Source organism: Catharus ustulatus, chromosome 1, assembly GCF_009819885.2.
Source record: "Catharus ustulatus isolate bCatUst1 chromosome 1, bCatUst1.pri.v2, whole genome shotgun sequence".
In the NCBI taxonomy this organism is placed as follows: Eukaryota; Metazoa; Chordata; class Aves; order Passeriformes; family Turdidae; genus Catharus; species Catharus ustulatus.
In genome coordinates, this window is record NC_046221.1 from 129,512,094 (window position 1) to 129,527,427 (window position 15,334).

Genomic DNA, 15,334 nt, shown 5'->3' on the forward strand with positions numbered 1-15,334 from the left:
AAAAAAAAAAAAAAAAAAAAAAAAAAAAAGCCCAACCAAAAGACAACTTGCCAGGCTGAAGATGGTGGAGATTTACATTAAGCCAGACACAGGCAGGTTCACTCAGGAAGTCTGACCATCCCGTTTTCTGACAGTTGCATTTCCTCGGCTCCATTCCGTCCTCCTTTTTTTTTTTTTTTTTTTTAATTTTCTTTTTATTAGCCTTGCTCCGGTTTTATCAAGGATTATGTAGTTGGCAGGAGGAGAGCGAGAGAGTGGAAAGAGAGGGCTCGGGTGCTTTTGGGGTGGCTGCTGTGAGGGTGTTTTTTTTTTGATGGTGTATTTTTTTTTTTTTTTTTTCAATCGTGTTTCCCCTGGATTTGCAGTGGCTCGATCCTTAGGAGCGGTGATGGAGTGTTTAAAAAGATCATATGTAGCATTATATTTTTAGTTTGGTGGTGGATGGATGGAAGAGGTAGTGAGAAGCCTTTGCAGCCCTGCCTGTTGTTGGTTAGATTGAGGCAGAGACTTGGCTGCGATTGGGACGCGACTGTGACATGGGCATCGATCGCTTCCATTGAGAGCAATGCAAAAACACAGCCTGGGTATGTAACACTCTCAGTGCCATCAACACTTGTTTTACTTTATATTTACTGGCAAAACTGACAGAACGATCCGGAGTGCTTTTCTTTGAAATAAGGAATACAAACATTTGGATGGGAAGGTGCACAAAGAAGATCGTGGAAATAAACGGAGGGTTGAAGGTTGGGGGGTGTGTGGGGGGGAAGAGCCTTAATCATCATTGCTCCACTTCCTATTCAACTGCCTGTATTTAAGGAGTTTCTGTCTTTTCTCTACTGGGGGATCCTACTAAACTGGTTGAAATGAAAAAAATCAGACTCTCAGCCTTGAGGGAATATCTGCTAGTTTTCAGGGTTTGCGGTTTCAGCCGGTAGGAAGGCACACAAAATAAAAGATGGCTAGCCAGCTGTTTTAACCTCTTGCACCTGGCTCCAGAGCTGAGGCTCACCAGGATTATTCAGTTATTCGTGTTATCTGTGCTTGAATATTTATAGTGTACGATCTAGAGATCCACACAGTGCATTGTAGCATCTCTTTATCCTTTAGTTGTGGGCTTTTTGGACTTTGCCAACATAAACATGTATTCAATAGTTTTCATTTTTATGATAATGAACATAGGGGGTCAATGAAATATAGATGGAAAAGTCGTAAATCTGCAAAAGTGAAACCTACCCAAGGAACAAAGAAAGGTCAGGTAAACCATCTGTGTAAGTCACAGTAATAGTACCTGCTGTTTGGTTTATGCAGTGATACTGCTTTATTATTCTCTAAAATGGAACTTATCCGCTAGATCAAGTTAAAACTGAAGGAAAGCTGTGGAGATGGAAAACGACATTCTGTGCATCTTTCAGAATAGGGCGACAGATGTGTTCCTTGATTTTTGAATAGTTTAGGTTTATTTGTGCAGATAGGCCACCATCAAAGAACATATAAAGGGGGCTGAGAAAAATCACTGTTTAATATTGCAGAATTTACTGCTTCCATTCTGACCATGAGCCTAAATTTACACAATGAAATTTGATTATCTCTAATAACAATATTAGATCCTGCACTGGATGGATGGGAATTGAGGTGGTTTTGTTGATTGCAAGGGTTTAATGTTGCATTTCAGAATCTGATGTGGTTTAGCCTCCCTTCCATTAACTGGAAAACCCCTGAGGTTTTACAATTATTTCTTAAAGATAATACATTTAAGATTGCATTGGTAGGCTGAAGAAAAGTCATAAAGGCAAGAAGGGAAGCCCTTAATAACTCTTGAGATTCAGACATGTTCAGCAGTTAGATTGGCTCTGACTTCACCAAGGGTCGACAATGTGTCATTTCCATGAAGCCAAATTGCCCTCTGCCTATATGATATTAATGTGCAAATCAATATTTCAGGGATTAAATTTCCCTTCTTCATTTTTTATGGTTTCTACCTCAATAAGTCTCAAGTCTATTAGAAGAGGCTGGATGATTTAAAATCTTTCACTGCAGAATGGCTTGTCGTAGCCTTGTTTCACAGACCGTTTTTTGGATTTTCGTTATAAAAGACTAAAGGCATTCCAAAGAAGTTGATAGTCAATATAGGGACATGCTCACTGTTGTAAAGCCCTTGTTCGATTAAGAGCTAAAAAGGTATTGAAAATATAATATATATGCTTATATAATATATATACATTCTACTGCTTTAAAAATATTGTGTTAATCACCTATTGATTTATTTCAAAATCAATTGAAGCTCCTTTCTTATTAGTGATTTGTTCAGCATTCTTCAGCCTTGTTGTTAATTTTCTTAAGCAGCATGCATTAATTAATCTGCTGGTAGAATGTGTTTTGGTGTCTTTTTGAAGCATATTTAAAGCCAGGCATTTTTACCTATTTAAGCTAAGTGGCGTGAACAGTTTAGTATTGTGGGGGAACCAGGAGACTTTGAATTCAGCATTGTTTTAATGAAGCTAAGGGGCGTTTTGCAAATGTTTTATGATTTATGCCTATATGCTTATCAGTAATGTTTATTGAGAGTTCCCATTGAATATTCAGGATCAGTTAAAAATTAAAATGGAGCTATCTGATCTGGAAGAAAACAATACATGACAGAAAATTTAAGTCAAAATATGAGGTTGTGACTTTATCACATAATCTTGGGAAGGCCCTACTGTCTATCATTTAGTGTTGTTTTATAGTCTTAGACCATCTGGACTAGGTTCCGCACAGCTGCATGAATTTCATATGTGATAGAACATTTTTTCCATTCAGTGTGAAATGTTCCTTCCTAAAAACGTACACCAGACTCGCTTAATTTAGTCTGCTAAAAGAAATGCACATGAAAAAGGACAAAAGGCTCTTTAATCTCTGCAAGCTGTTTGTTTTTCTTCAAGATTCCTGTCTGTTTGGGTTTGAAAAGTCATGTTTATTGAGCAGATGATTCTGAGGTGTGACATTAAGATAATATATGATTTTTGTGCTAGTTTCTGCTCTCCTAGTTAATTTGCAGATCTACTTTTTATGCCTGTCAAAACACAGTTAATCTATTCTTATTTACAATTAATCTCAATAAAATTAATCTTAACTATGCCTTAGTCAGTAGCTTAAAATATCTAATTATATTCAATTAACTGCTGTCATAGTAATTAACACTGCTTAATTGCCTCTGCATATATTTATGTAAAGCTCATTAGTTACTGCTTGCTCTTTTTTCCTTTTCTCATTCCTATTTTTTGTGTATCTGAGAGCACTGACATAAAACCCAGTCTAGTTTTTGACAATTCGGGTCTTGACTACCTGTGACAGTGGCAATACATGTGTTTGTGACCTGTTAGGTGGGTAAATATTTGTGTTTTCATATGCAAAAAGGTCACCAGAGCTGGGTCTCTAAAGTGCTTCCAATCCAGCTCCCTCCACCTTTCGGCCTTTCCCCTACCCCACCACATACAAAAATGTTTTCTAGCCTGTTGATAGAAATATGAGAAGCCAGGTTAAGCTTTGTGTTTATAAATGAAGAGCTTTTCTGCATCTGCCTTGCGGCTGTACCCAGAAGGCAGAGCTTTGCTACTCCAAATTCATTCAAAGGGTTAAAGACTTGGCCAAGGTTCAAACTGAGAAGCGCCCAGGGAAAGTGCATGTGAATATGTACAAGTTTCATGTAATTAGTGCTTAATTATATTAACATATGCAAATTGTCAACTTAGGAGCTTGTTGAGCTGGCAAAGATCAGCCAGGCACAATTGCTGTATTGTTCTGAAACAATAATGGATTTCAAGTTGGATTGTGAAAACACATAACTAGCTATCTAATTTAACTCATACCATGGTGAAATTTCATTAGTCTCCATGGAGACTGGTTTAATTGTGCTGACTAATGTTCTGGGCTGCAGAGTGTCCTAAAAAGAAAGCGTTGTTTGCCTAATCCACCTTACAATGACACTTGTTTGTACATGTTTCCCTTGTGTGAGAATTTGCATATGCAAATAAATAGTTTCTCTGCCCCATTTGTCATGGCTGTTCATTACCCATGAAGAGGACATTGTTACTAGGCTGTTACTGAGTCTCCCAAGACAGGATAGTGTCAACCAGTCCAGCCACATTCTTTCATAATTTGTTTCTGATTAATAGACCAGAGTGAGGCTCATTCTATTCAGGCCTCTGCAAAGGGAAGGTCAGTTCTGTCACTGAAAAGAGTTTCCGCAGCAACTGAAGTTTTTTTCTCTCCCTCCCCCTCCCCCCTTGTGCTTTGGCTAAAATAATCATATTTAAAATAATGTATTCTTGCTCTAAGGAATACCGCCACTAATAATCTCTAGTTTCCTAAAGCAAAAGATAGGAAAATAAAGGAGATTCTGGTATTGGAATATTAATCCTGTTTTTGACAGAAAGGTAAACTGATATAATTGCTTTTCAGTCGAAGGAATGGGGGTTTATACAAGTGTGAAAGCATCGGAAAAGGATTAGCATTTTTTTGCATAATGAAAAGCTCTGTTGAATAGGGCACTGAATGGTTGACTGAATGACTGAGATGAAAGGAAGATGAAAATGCAGGCTCCTCTTTCTTTATGCCTATGTTCAGCTCTCCCTAAAGTTATGTTTGTCCAAGACTTGAGAAAACAAGCAGAAGCTCAGATTTTAGCAAATTGCTAAGATGCCCTGAATTTGCATCATCATGCGAAGTAACACGTACGAGACTAGTGCAGCGAAAGGATAAGAAACACAGGTTTGTATGGAGGGGAGCTCCAGGAACATGACAGGCAAACCAAATATTGACTATTGGGTATCAAGGATTCCCAGCACTTTGCTTGGGGGAAAGAAAGAGGGAGTACAGGGGCCGGCAGGGAGGGAAGGAGCTGCTTTAAAAGTTGCCAATGGAAATTATGCATCAACACATAATAATCTAATAAAAGTTTGGTATTCAAGGAAGCAGGGTTTAGTCAATATCTGTTTTAATTATTAAACTGTTTCTCCTTTGGAAAAAGTTATGAATTCTGACTCAGTGCTAAGTGTTTAAGTGGTATAGGAGCCTTGCTGGGGAAAAAATTACTCTCTCTTCGCTCGCCTTTGAAAACAGAGAAAGCTTACCGAAATAGCAATTGATACATGCACATAAGGAGCGGGGCGTTCGGTGTGACTGTGTCAGCGCACTCAGGTTGTGTAAAACATTTGGATTCCTGTAGATCCAGGTGGTGAGAAGGGCCCTGGCCTCCTCCTGCAATCAGTGCTGGCCCCCTCCGCCTCCAGCCAGCGCAGGATCAGGCCCCCAGCCAGGGCTGCAACTGGTTAGCTGTTGACAATGTGATCAGTGCTTCTAATTATGTTCTCTCAACAGTAATTAGGGCAGTTAAAATACCATAAGTGTTGAGCCACTTTTCAAAGTGGGAAGTGGTTCTTTTGTACGTATGTAAATCAAATGCAGTGTGAATAATTATTTGTATGTGTGCATATTAAATAGGCTCTCTTTTTTATCAGGTCAACATAATTACCGATTTAGAGCTACTGTGGAAAACTCTTGGTAGACTAAATATGAACTGGTTTCGGGGATTTTTTCCCAGTTTGCAGAACATTTATTTGTGAATGCTTGTTAGTTCAGTATAGGGCTTGATCTGGTAATATTTGAATGTTGGAGATGCCTCTAAGAAATTAGGATTGCTTATGTGTAAATGAACCAAAACCGTAAATGCAGAAAGTGCTTGGGAAGAATAGTCACAAAAAATTCTCTTTTTTCAAAGATAAAGTCTTTCTAGAGGTTTTAGAATGTTTCGCTGCTTACTTTATGAAATTCCTTAAAACTTCTTTGAAAGGAATATGCTTAGGGTGTGTGTTTCATTCTGGAAAGAGCTTATTAGTGTATTTCTATAAGAAAAATGTGTTAATTAAAAAAATAAATTAATTTATATTTTAAAATATTGTTAACCAAGCACCATGTGTTGTCTCTGGCAAAGTTCCAGCCACTGTAGAACTGGATAACACATGGGTTAATAATAACTTATGTGATGTCTGCATTCTTTCTGAATGGGCAGAAACCCAGCACACCGAGATTCTGAGATTCAAGATTTAAAGAATAAGATGTAACACAAAATGTGCTTATATGAACAGTTGCACAGATAGGAGAAACTAGGACATGTATGAGCTGCTTTTACCGAAGAAGTATAAAAAAACTAGTATGTTTTGTTTGGTAGCTGTTGAGATTTGTTGTTGTTTTTGAAAGGGGTCATAAACACATGTATTGATAACAGGATTTTGAAGACCTGTAGAGATAAACTTGTTTTGCATAAATAAAAGCAGGAAGTTTGGTCTATAATATATGTCGCTCTATTCCTTTTTAGTAGTCACTCTATAGCAGTTTTATACTGGTATTTTTATTATTATTGCAACTTTTGCCATGTTCCAAACTAACCAGAAAAGTTTGCACCAGACTGAAATATGGCAGACTTGTTGAGGAATTACATTTTCAGCTTAAAAACAATATTCTGAGAAATGGTTTAATAAGTTATATGGTCAAAATAAAAGTTTCCTGTATCAAGACACTGTTTTATGTTCCCATTACTCAGAATCAGCTTTCAATTAAAAAAAAAAAGAAGAAAAAGGAGAGATATATATTTAGATTGTATTTTGTGTCAATAATATTTAATTTGCTTTTTTGCATTTTTGAGAAAAAATTTAAAGACATACACATAAACTGGGCTCTCTTCACAGACGAATCTAGCAGTCTTTTAATATTCACGGTGGTCTGATTGGTTGTCCCCACTCCTAAGAAAGTGTTACAGTCCTTCAGGTCAATAGTTCACAAACTAAGGGCTGTATGTACATGAAAGACCATGCTGACTCTGAAAACAAACATTTACCATATAGACTGCAGCAGTGTCTGCGGAACAAGCGATGTGCACACTAGATACACATTTAAAACTGTATTTAAATAGACAAAAACTCTGTTTCTGCAACAAAGAAATACGTACAGGAGGCCTGTCTTGCTGTGTGCCTATGACACATAAAAACAAAAGAACAAGATTCTTCCCATTCACCCCAAACTAAATTAACAATTACTGCCCTGAAATTAGAGGAATAATATGGGTGTAAAGCTGCAAGACAGACAGTTTTGATATTAGTGGAAAAAGAATCAGGCCTGTAGTTACCATCTGACAATAATCCCATATAAAATCAAATTCGAAAGGTTTCATCTCTTTTTGTACCACCATTTCCATTTTCAAGGAAGGTGCCAGCAGGTCAGTAAGTAAGAGGTTTTTTCAGAGAGGCTGAGGGGGGTCAATTCTCTTCCTTTTACCAGGTAAGCACAGAGCTGAGGGTCTGTGAGAGGCTGCTGCTGAAGGCTTGCTCCTCCCTGTTTTGACACTGAGGCTGCCTTATAAATTCACCTAATCTGAGATGACAAGGCACCTGTCACTGGTAGTGCTCCAGTGTTTGGGGCACTGATGGAAACCTGGAATAATCCCAGTGTGTTGTTTCCACACTTGTCCCAGAAGATGGTAATGTACCAGATAAGCATAATCTCTTTTTCATGGTGGAAACATTACTTCTGTCTATCTGTTGGGAATGGTCATTTGAAATTTGGTATTCAGAGGACCAGAGCTTTCATAACAAGAGAGGGGAAAAAAAGTCCTTGGATTTGCCAGGTGTTACATAGTTTGCCTGCTTGAGAAACCATGGCTGTCCACCTTTAATTAAGATTCTCCTTGTTTACCACCTAACACTTCCCATGTCTTCCGCACTTCAGAAAATAAGGTTCTGAGTGAAAAGTGGCTTTCTGAACAGGGAATTTATTCCTGTGGTTTTTCCTCAGGTTCTTTTCAGTTTTGTTTGTTTGTTTTTAAATTAAAATATGGTTATTGATTTTGTTTACAGCACCAAGGGTTTACATTAAAGAAAATATAGCATTTCTAAAATAAATTATTTAGTTATATGGCATATGTCATTCCTCAGTCTCTCAGTTCCTTTGAGTTTTCACAAACTGTTCACAAAAAAAATAATTTTCTTTGCCACTGCAGTGCAGTTATCTCTGGGGTGGGAAGTGCCACCCCATGCACACAAAACCATGAGCCACTCTGCTAAAAAAAAGCAGTGTGCTTTGGGACTTTTTTCAGCAGGAGCAACTGATTTCTGTAGGGAAGAAAAGTATGATTTCTCACTGAGTCGTCTGCCAGCACACTGGGACAGACATTTCAGTTCCAGTGAAAAGCATCACTGGAGTTTTAAGTCCTAACTGGTCTGACCCGTGGATTTCTCTCTCACTTGATGGCTGGTTTCTGCAGTATTTTTGCAGTTTCCAGTTTTGACTGAGGGCCTGTTCCAAAGTCCAGCTGCCTCATCGATTTCCCCAGGTTTGGATCAGGCCCCTGCGAAGACGAGCGTCATCTGCTGAGGCACCCGCCGCAATTCCAGCAGCGGCAGGTCAGCGCTGCCAGGCAGCCGCCCCTGGCCCCGAGGGGAGCGCTCGCTGAAATCACAGCTTTCCCCCGAGTGGGTGGAAAGGCAACCAGAGACAGCAGAGTGAAAAAATGTTAGTATTTAAATATAGCAGGAACTGGGAGCCTGACAATAACTCAGCTACTACAGAGTCAATTCAGCCATCTGGAGATGGTGACATGTCAAAAAAAGGGGGGGCAGGGGGAAGAAGAGGCATTGTGAGGGAGAGAGAGTACTGAAAAAATGAAGAATTTCATTCCATGTTGAAATCTATTCTCCATGCAGGATACAGCTTTAATGTTGAACAGCATAGCTCTCTGAGTGGTTTTGTGCATCAAAGACGTACATACTGAAACACCTAGTGTCGTGCCACAGCTGGATTCTAATGCTCCCAGACCAGATTTGCTTGGCCCAGCACAGAGTTTACTGTTGAAATTAGTTTGATTTTCAGTGTTATTATTATTTAAAAATAGATTTTGAGGCTGTTTGAATTTTTAAAACACGTTCAGTGGCTATGATTTATAAACATTCCTGATTTCAGCTGTAGCTGTACAGAAGGGTTGAATCTGCTCTCAGCATATTTTTTACATGATTTTAATAATTGGAGGCAAATATACTGCATATCTTTTAGGTTCATTTAAAAATCTATGCAATTTAAACAAATGCTGAATTGTGTAATGGTTTGTCTGGGAATTACTTAGGCTGCAGAGCATAATAATATTTTATTAGCTGTCATTTGTTTTCAAGGAAGAAAATGGTGATTTTTATGTTGTGTGTTACGTGAAAACTTGGCACTGAAACAGGACAGTCCCTGAATGTGAATTTCTTTAAAAGGTGGGACAGTAGTTGCCCAAAAGGTGAAGACTTGAGAAAAATTGGGGTAGGTCATTTCTTTCCTGAAATGAAGCAGGGTACAGATTAGGAGCCATTAAGGTTTGCCAGGAGTTGCTGGTCATAGAAGCCTGTTTAAGTGCTCACTGTCAACAAGGAAATCATGGGCAGCACTTAAAGTGGCTCACCTCTGATTTATTCATAAACCTCACACGAGCACTTGGCTTTGTTCTTGCTCTGGTAAGGGGGAACTGATGCCAATAAGAACAGGAATAAAGAGCTTCTTGCATGGTCCAAAAGTGAATAGCACTTTATCTCAAAGCATGACCTTCATTCCCAAGATCTGTTGTGTTACAGTTGACTGTGCTAGATGTGTATTCTCAGATGAATTGCTAGAATACGTTACAACAAATATATACTTTGTAAACCCTCTAGATGTAACAAGAACCGTGTAACTGGAACTTAGGTTCTAACTTGACAGAAAGGTTGTGGTATTCATAGGGAGCTGAGCGATTTCCGTTTCAGACAGTGCTTTATGTTGGTGTTTTTAATGTGAGTCAGAAAACAGTGAGCCACAGATTATGTGGCTGTGATTCAAATGAAAATTTTATATTCTTTAAGGGATTTATTTGAGAAACGTATTTTGATAAGAGCGGACACACAGAATGTGAAGTGATTCAGAGACTAAAAAAGAAAAAAAAAAGTTGACTTTGCTTTTAGACATATTTGATGGCTGCTGCTATATTTTTGTTTCTCTAAAAAAGGCAAAAGTAGTGCTCACAGTCTGCAATGGGGGAAGGGACCTTTCGAAGACGGTCAACTGCCATGTTTGCACTGGGGCAGAGGTTGAGTACAGTTACTTAAATCCCCAGAGAAACATTTAGTTAACGCTAGACTCTTTCTGATCCCGTCCGAGTCTGGTTTTCTTTCCTGCTTTTTAATGAAGTTTGTTTGTTGCTATGTTTAGGTTATGTTTTTAAACTCACTTGCATTTTCACAACAGATTTGACCAAAAGAGTCATAATGGAAGACAGTGATGAGAGTTAATGATACGTCTTTGATAAAGCAGTCCTCGTGTGCAATCTGATCACAGCCATCAGCTCATTTGTCATGGCTGAAGTGAAAATGTCAGGACCAATGAGTGTATCAGTGCTGAAGGGGGCGAAAGGGCTTTTGGAGACACTTTTGTGCTGGGAGTGGGCCATAGCTTAGATGCAGCTCTAGGGAAATACTGGGATTAGCCAACTCTGTGCACAAATCCCTAGCATAACAGAATTAGTTGGGAAAATGAGGTTTGTTAGGGAAAAAAAAATCTGTGGAACTGCTCTAGGCTTCAGCCCAGGAACTATGAAAAGCAGTAAAGCATTTTATTAAAATAATTTTAGCTATGTGAACGTGTGCACATTCCAGTGAAAATCAGAACTGGTAGCCAACATACTAACACAACTCATCCTAATGCATTTTGCATATGTATGTGTGTTTCCTTCTGAAATGAAAAAAAAAAGGTGCATTTAAAAAAAACTGTTTACAATCTTAAAAGAAGGTTTGGTGAATTTGACACAGTGGAAATTTATGCAACATTAACATACAGACTGATGCTGATGATCTTTTTGCATGGGTTAGTTCAAATAAAATATAGGGAAGGTCTCCCTGCTGTAGACACTTCTTTTACTCAGGGAGTAATTTATAATATAAAAACATACTGATTGCCAAACTAGGATTCTGTGGTGGCCAGCCTTTTCTCTCTTTGAGTAGTCTGTGCAAAATGCTTCTGAAGAATATCACAGTAGGCAGATGTAGGATAACCTATTGTATATGCCTGCCTTGGCAAGATTGCAAATGCAAATTTTTTAGACCTCTGAAAAACAAGATTTAATATCTCTTAAAATTTATGTTTTTGTTTTTGTTTTTGTTTTGTTCACATTCATTACAATAACTGAATAATTTTGGCAGTCAGTTTCCATTATTTTTTTAAAAATGTTGGTAGATTCATGGTTTCGGTGGTATCCTTCGGCAATGAATCCTACTGTCTAACCGCTTTGCTCCTCTCATCATCAGGTTTTAATTTGTCACAGCTTAGCTTTCTTGGAAACCTGCTACTTGTCTGCTGGAAAGCTTTGTCTTGCTTCCTGTTACATACCTAGGAAGAGCACAGTGATTTTCCCACTACCTTGTCCATAAAAATGCTGAAGAGATCTTGATTTCTTTGAGGTCGGGATCCTTCTTGCCGGTCGTATTCAGCTGATGTGGAACAGTTTAGGTGTTTACCCAGGTAATCCCACTACCTGCACTATGCCAACCCAAGAGCAGTGAGTAGGAGTGAATTGTTCCATCTCCGGTGTGTGGAGCAGATACTGAGAATTGTCTGGGTACTAGATTTGTGTAGCTAATTGTCTATCAGGCTACACCAGTTAATAATGGCTATTTACCTCCTTTGCTGTATGCCCTGTGTGTTTGATACTGCAGAACTGGGGGCGTTTTAACTTCCCAGATCTGCGCTGAGGGCGTCCATCAGGCTGTCAGCACTGGGCTGAAAGCAGCTTTTCCCTTTGTTTGGTGTTGCTATTAAAGGTGCTGCTGCGAGTTCATCATCTTTCCTTTGGTTTTAATGGGAGACTGAGAAGAAAATTGTTATTGCCTCCGTTGTATCACCGATCTGGTGGCTGCCACCATTCCACGATGCCTTGGAGCAGGACCAGCCCTCGCTGAGCTCAGGATGGTTCGCACGTCCGCGTTGCTGCTGTGCCACGCGCAGCATTAGTCCGTGGTGGAAATCTCTCACCTCCCGTTCCTTTCCCAAAACTTGGGCATGAGTTTGGGAGCAGGCAGAACTGGTGCACATGCTGATTGGAGGGAGTGGAGGGGAGGGGATGTGTGGCAGAGCCTTAGGCTGTGGCTCAGGTACCTGGCAATTGCCTCTGGTAAGCGCAGGCGTCCTCGAGCAGGCTTGCAGCTAGCATGTGAAACCAGCCCTTGTGGTCATGGGCTTCGGGCCCGCAGTCCTTCTGGGCCCTCTCATGCTGGGAATGTGGCCACAGGGACTAAAGATACCTGGTAACCTTGAGTCTGGCATAAAAATGTGCAAGAAAGATGCAGCCACCCATCCTTAAACCCTAAACACTTCCCTGCTTATGCGTGTCAGTGTGAGTGGCAGCAGTAAAATAATTTATTTAATCTAACTAGGACTTATCTTTGTTAGGAGTCGCCTGCAGATTTCTTCAATTTCATGTACAGTGGATTGTCCTTTTTCAGATAATGTGCTTGTACAACCTTTTTTTTTTTTGTTTAATTCTATTGATTTACAATATTGAAGTGATATATCTGATACCTGTTTCCTGCACTTTGACTGTATGTAGTCAAAGAAGCTGATGGGATTCTTCCCTCCCTTCCAGAAGCCTTTAGGTGTTTTAAATGTATAATTATAATTGCATGTCATTTGATAGCTGCACTAATTGCTGCCAACCATTGTCTGTTTGCACTTAATGCTGAAACCTGATCAACATCCTGCTTTGGTTGATGTTTGGTGGTAAACTTTAATTAACTCTTATTGCATTGAAGAAGAGCTCAGTCTCTGTGCTAACTAATCATTTACCTTCATTATGTCCTGACAGCTCCACTTGTTCCTGGTACTAATAGATACACCAGTCAGTAAATAAACCTGCAAACCTTCATGCCTTCAAGTTGTTCCTCATTGATATTTTGTTGCTTAAAGTATAATGGCATAAAGATAATTATTTCAGTTAGTTTTGTATCTCTGCTTTTCCAGACACTGATCTCAAATTGCCTTTTTCATGCCAGACAATATAATTTTAATAGTAACTGTAGATTTAAGATAACATTATTTCTTCAGCATGGTTCCTATATACATGCATCTTTTGAATCAATACAATTAAGCTTGTCTCCTGTTGGAATTCTTGTAATTATTTTTCTTGAAATACTTTTCCTGTAATGATATTGAAGTTAAAGTAATCAGGTTACTGGCAGATCATGTAAAATTCAACTCAAAATTGCTGGCTGCTTGATTTTAATTTGTCTGACATCAAGTTTGTTTGAAAAGGGATAATATGTGGTTAAACCAAGGAGCTTATAATTATGGTTGACATTTGTTTGTTTATAATGAAATCTAATTAAAGTTCATACATTTTAAAACACCAAAGTTAATTACTGAATTGCTCACTTCACTTATGCACAGCAGTCAAATTAACTTGCAGAACAAAAAAATGACAAAAGACTATGCATAATAAAAACAAAATGCCCAACTGATCTTGGCAATACAAAACAAATTTGCCATTATAATATTCTAGAAAAAAAGGGTTTTATTAATAACTAAACTGTTTAAAAACATCCTGCATTTTCAGTGACCAGTCCGACTTTAATACAGAGTGATATTTAAATGTTTAACATGATTTACAATACCACAGCTTTTTTTTTTTTTTTCCCAGATGCATAATTAAATTGTAAATCTACTCAAAAGCAGGATTCTTTATATTTTGTTTCCATCAAGACTCTTTCTGAACTTGTCTGGAGTTGTGGGGTCTCCCTGAGAACTGAACTGTTTGCTTACTTACCACTACCTGCCTCGTGGTAACTTTTAGAAAGATAATTGCAGCATTTTTAGCATGCGAGAAAAAAGTACTGTAATGTTTATTTCCCAGTTTGTTTTGAGACAACAAAGGGGTTAGATGAATACTGTAAAGCTACTCTTGACTCCCTAGTCTTATTTGTTACTTTTGCAATCCATTCTTACCTTGCAAATGTGCTGACAGAGAGCACATCCAGACTTCAGTAAAATCACAAAGCTTGTGATAATTCACACTTTAGAAGATTATACTGCTCTATTTTACATCATTAAAGTATTTTTAGTATACTTAGTTATGTTAATATTACATTTTTGTTAAATTAGACCTAAGTTTAATGAAGCAAAACCCTACATTTCTGTAATTTTTTTTCTTAAGAGCTGTGAATGCAAATGATCTCTTTCATAGTGTGTGAGAACAGGTGATGGATCCAGGCAGCATTATTTTTCATGAAGATAATTAGGATTAATTTTCTAACTGCTTTTATTTAATTTAGTTCCATGCGAGTTTAAAACAACATCTAATGTAAACTAACTTTGGTCAGAGTTAAAGAGATTAAATGGTGAAAGCTTTACAGATTGGGAGTATTGACATATGAATAAACACAGTAAATATGATTTATTAATTCCTAAAATGATTGATGCAGTGAAGTTCTTTAAAGGAAAAAGGAATATGGATTCAATAGCTGAGCTTTATATTTAGTGGGATTATTAACTTGAGCTTCCAAATTTAACAGGGGTTTGGGGAGTGAATAGGCAAAGCATGGGGGCTCTTTCCATTAATGGTATGCTTGTAAAATTGAGTGTAATTTACATAACCTTTCATAGTGTATATTGTGTGTGTTATAATACACGATCTGATTGATTTGTAGATTAATATTTATTTAGTAAAAGAAAATCAAAGGGATTAAGCAGTCATCATTTTAACTCTAATCCTACTTTGCATAGATGAGACAAAGGGAGGTGATTAATGCTCTAATGTTCACTGGGTCACTATCATTCAGATGCACCTTTCTCTATGAAGAAAGAAAGGCAAAAAGTTGATGCTTTCTCCTAGTATTGGCAAACAAGAGTTTTCTAGCAATACTTTACTTGATTAGTCCATTCTTCATCACTAATGAAGTAATCACTACAGAACCTGTGTCAGGTGGTAAAAATATGGTATGAAAATGAGAATTAGAAGGATAATTACAGTGCATGTTCTTGTCTCACACCAATGTGAGCTATTAATATTCAGTTAGAACAAACACATGCAAACTAGGGTGGCTGGAAAAAAGAAGCCAAACATGTTTGCAGAAGTAGCCTAAAAGACACAGGCCTATCTTGCATAATGATTACAACATTTTCCTAAAACAACAAAACCAAACAACAACAAAAGAAACATATTGCACAGTAGCTTTGTCAAGCTGGGATTGCTGATCTTGCTTTTAAAAGGAGAACAGCTGCAGTGGTTTCATTAAAGCTGTGGAAAGAAGAC

General features: G+C 38.1%; 1 protein-coding gene across 5 annotated transcripts in view; it reads left to right on the forward strand.

Annotated features, from left to right (window-relative positions):
* ZFHX4 (zinc finger homeobox 4) overlaps positions 1-15,334 on the forward strand; it is a 154,443-nt gene that overhangs the window by 8,200 nt on the left and 130,909 nt on the right. The window contains exon 1 of one of the 5 annotated variants that reach the window (XM_033054901.2): positions 43-584. The exons of 3 other annotated variants lie outside the window; for them this stretch is intronic. The gene's annotated coding sequence lies outside the window, so the exon portion shown is untranslated. Of the gene's footprint in view, positions 1-42; positions 585-4,731; positions 4,750-15,334 lie in introns of those variants that run through there. One more of the 5 variants, XM_033054917.1, reaches the window with a different exon arrangement.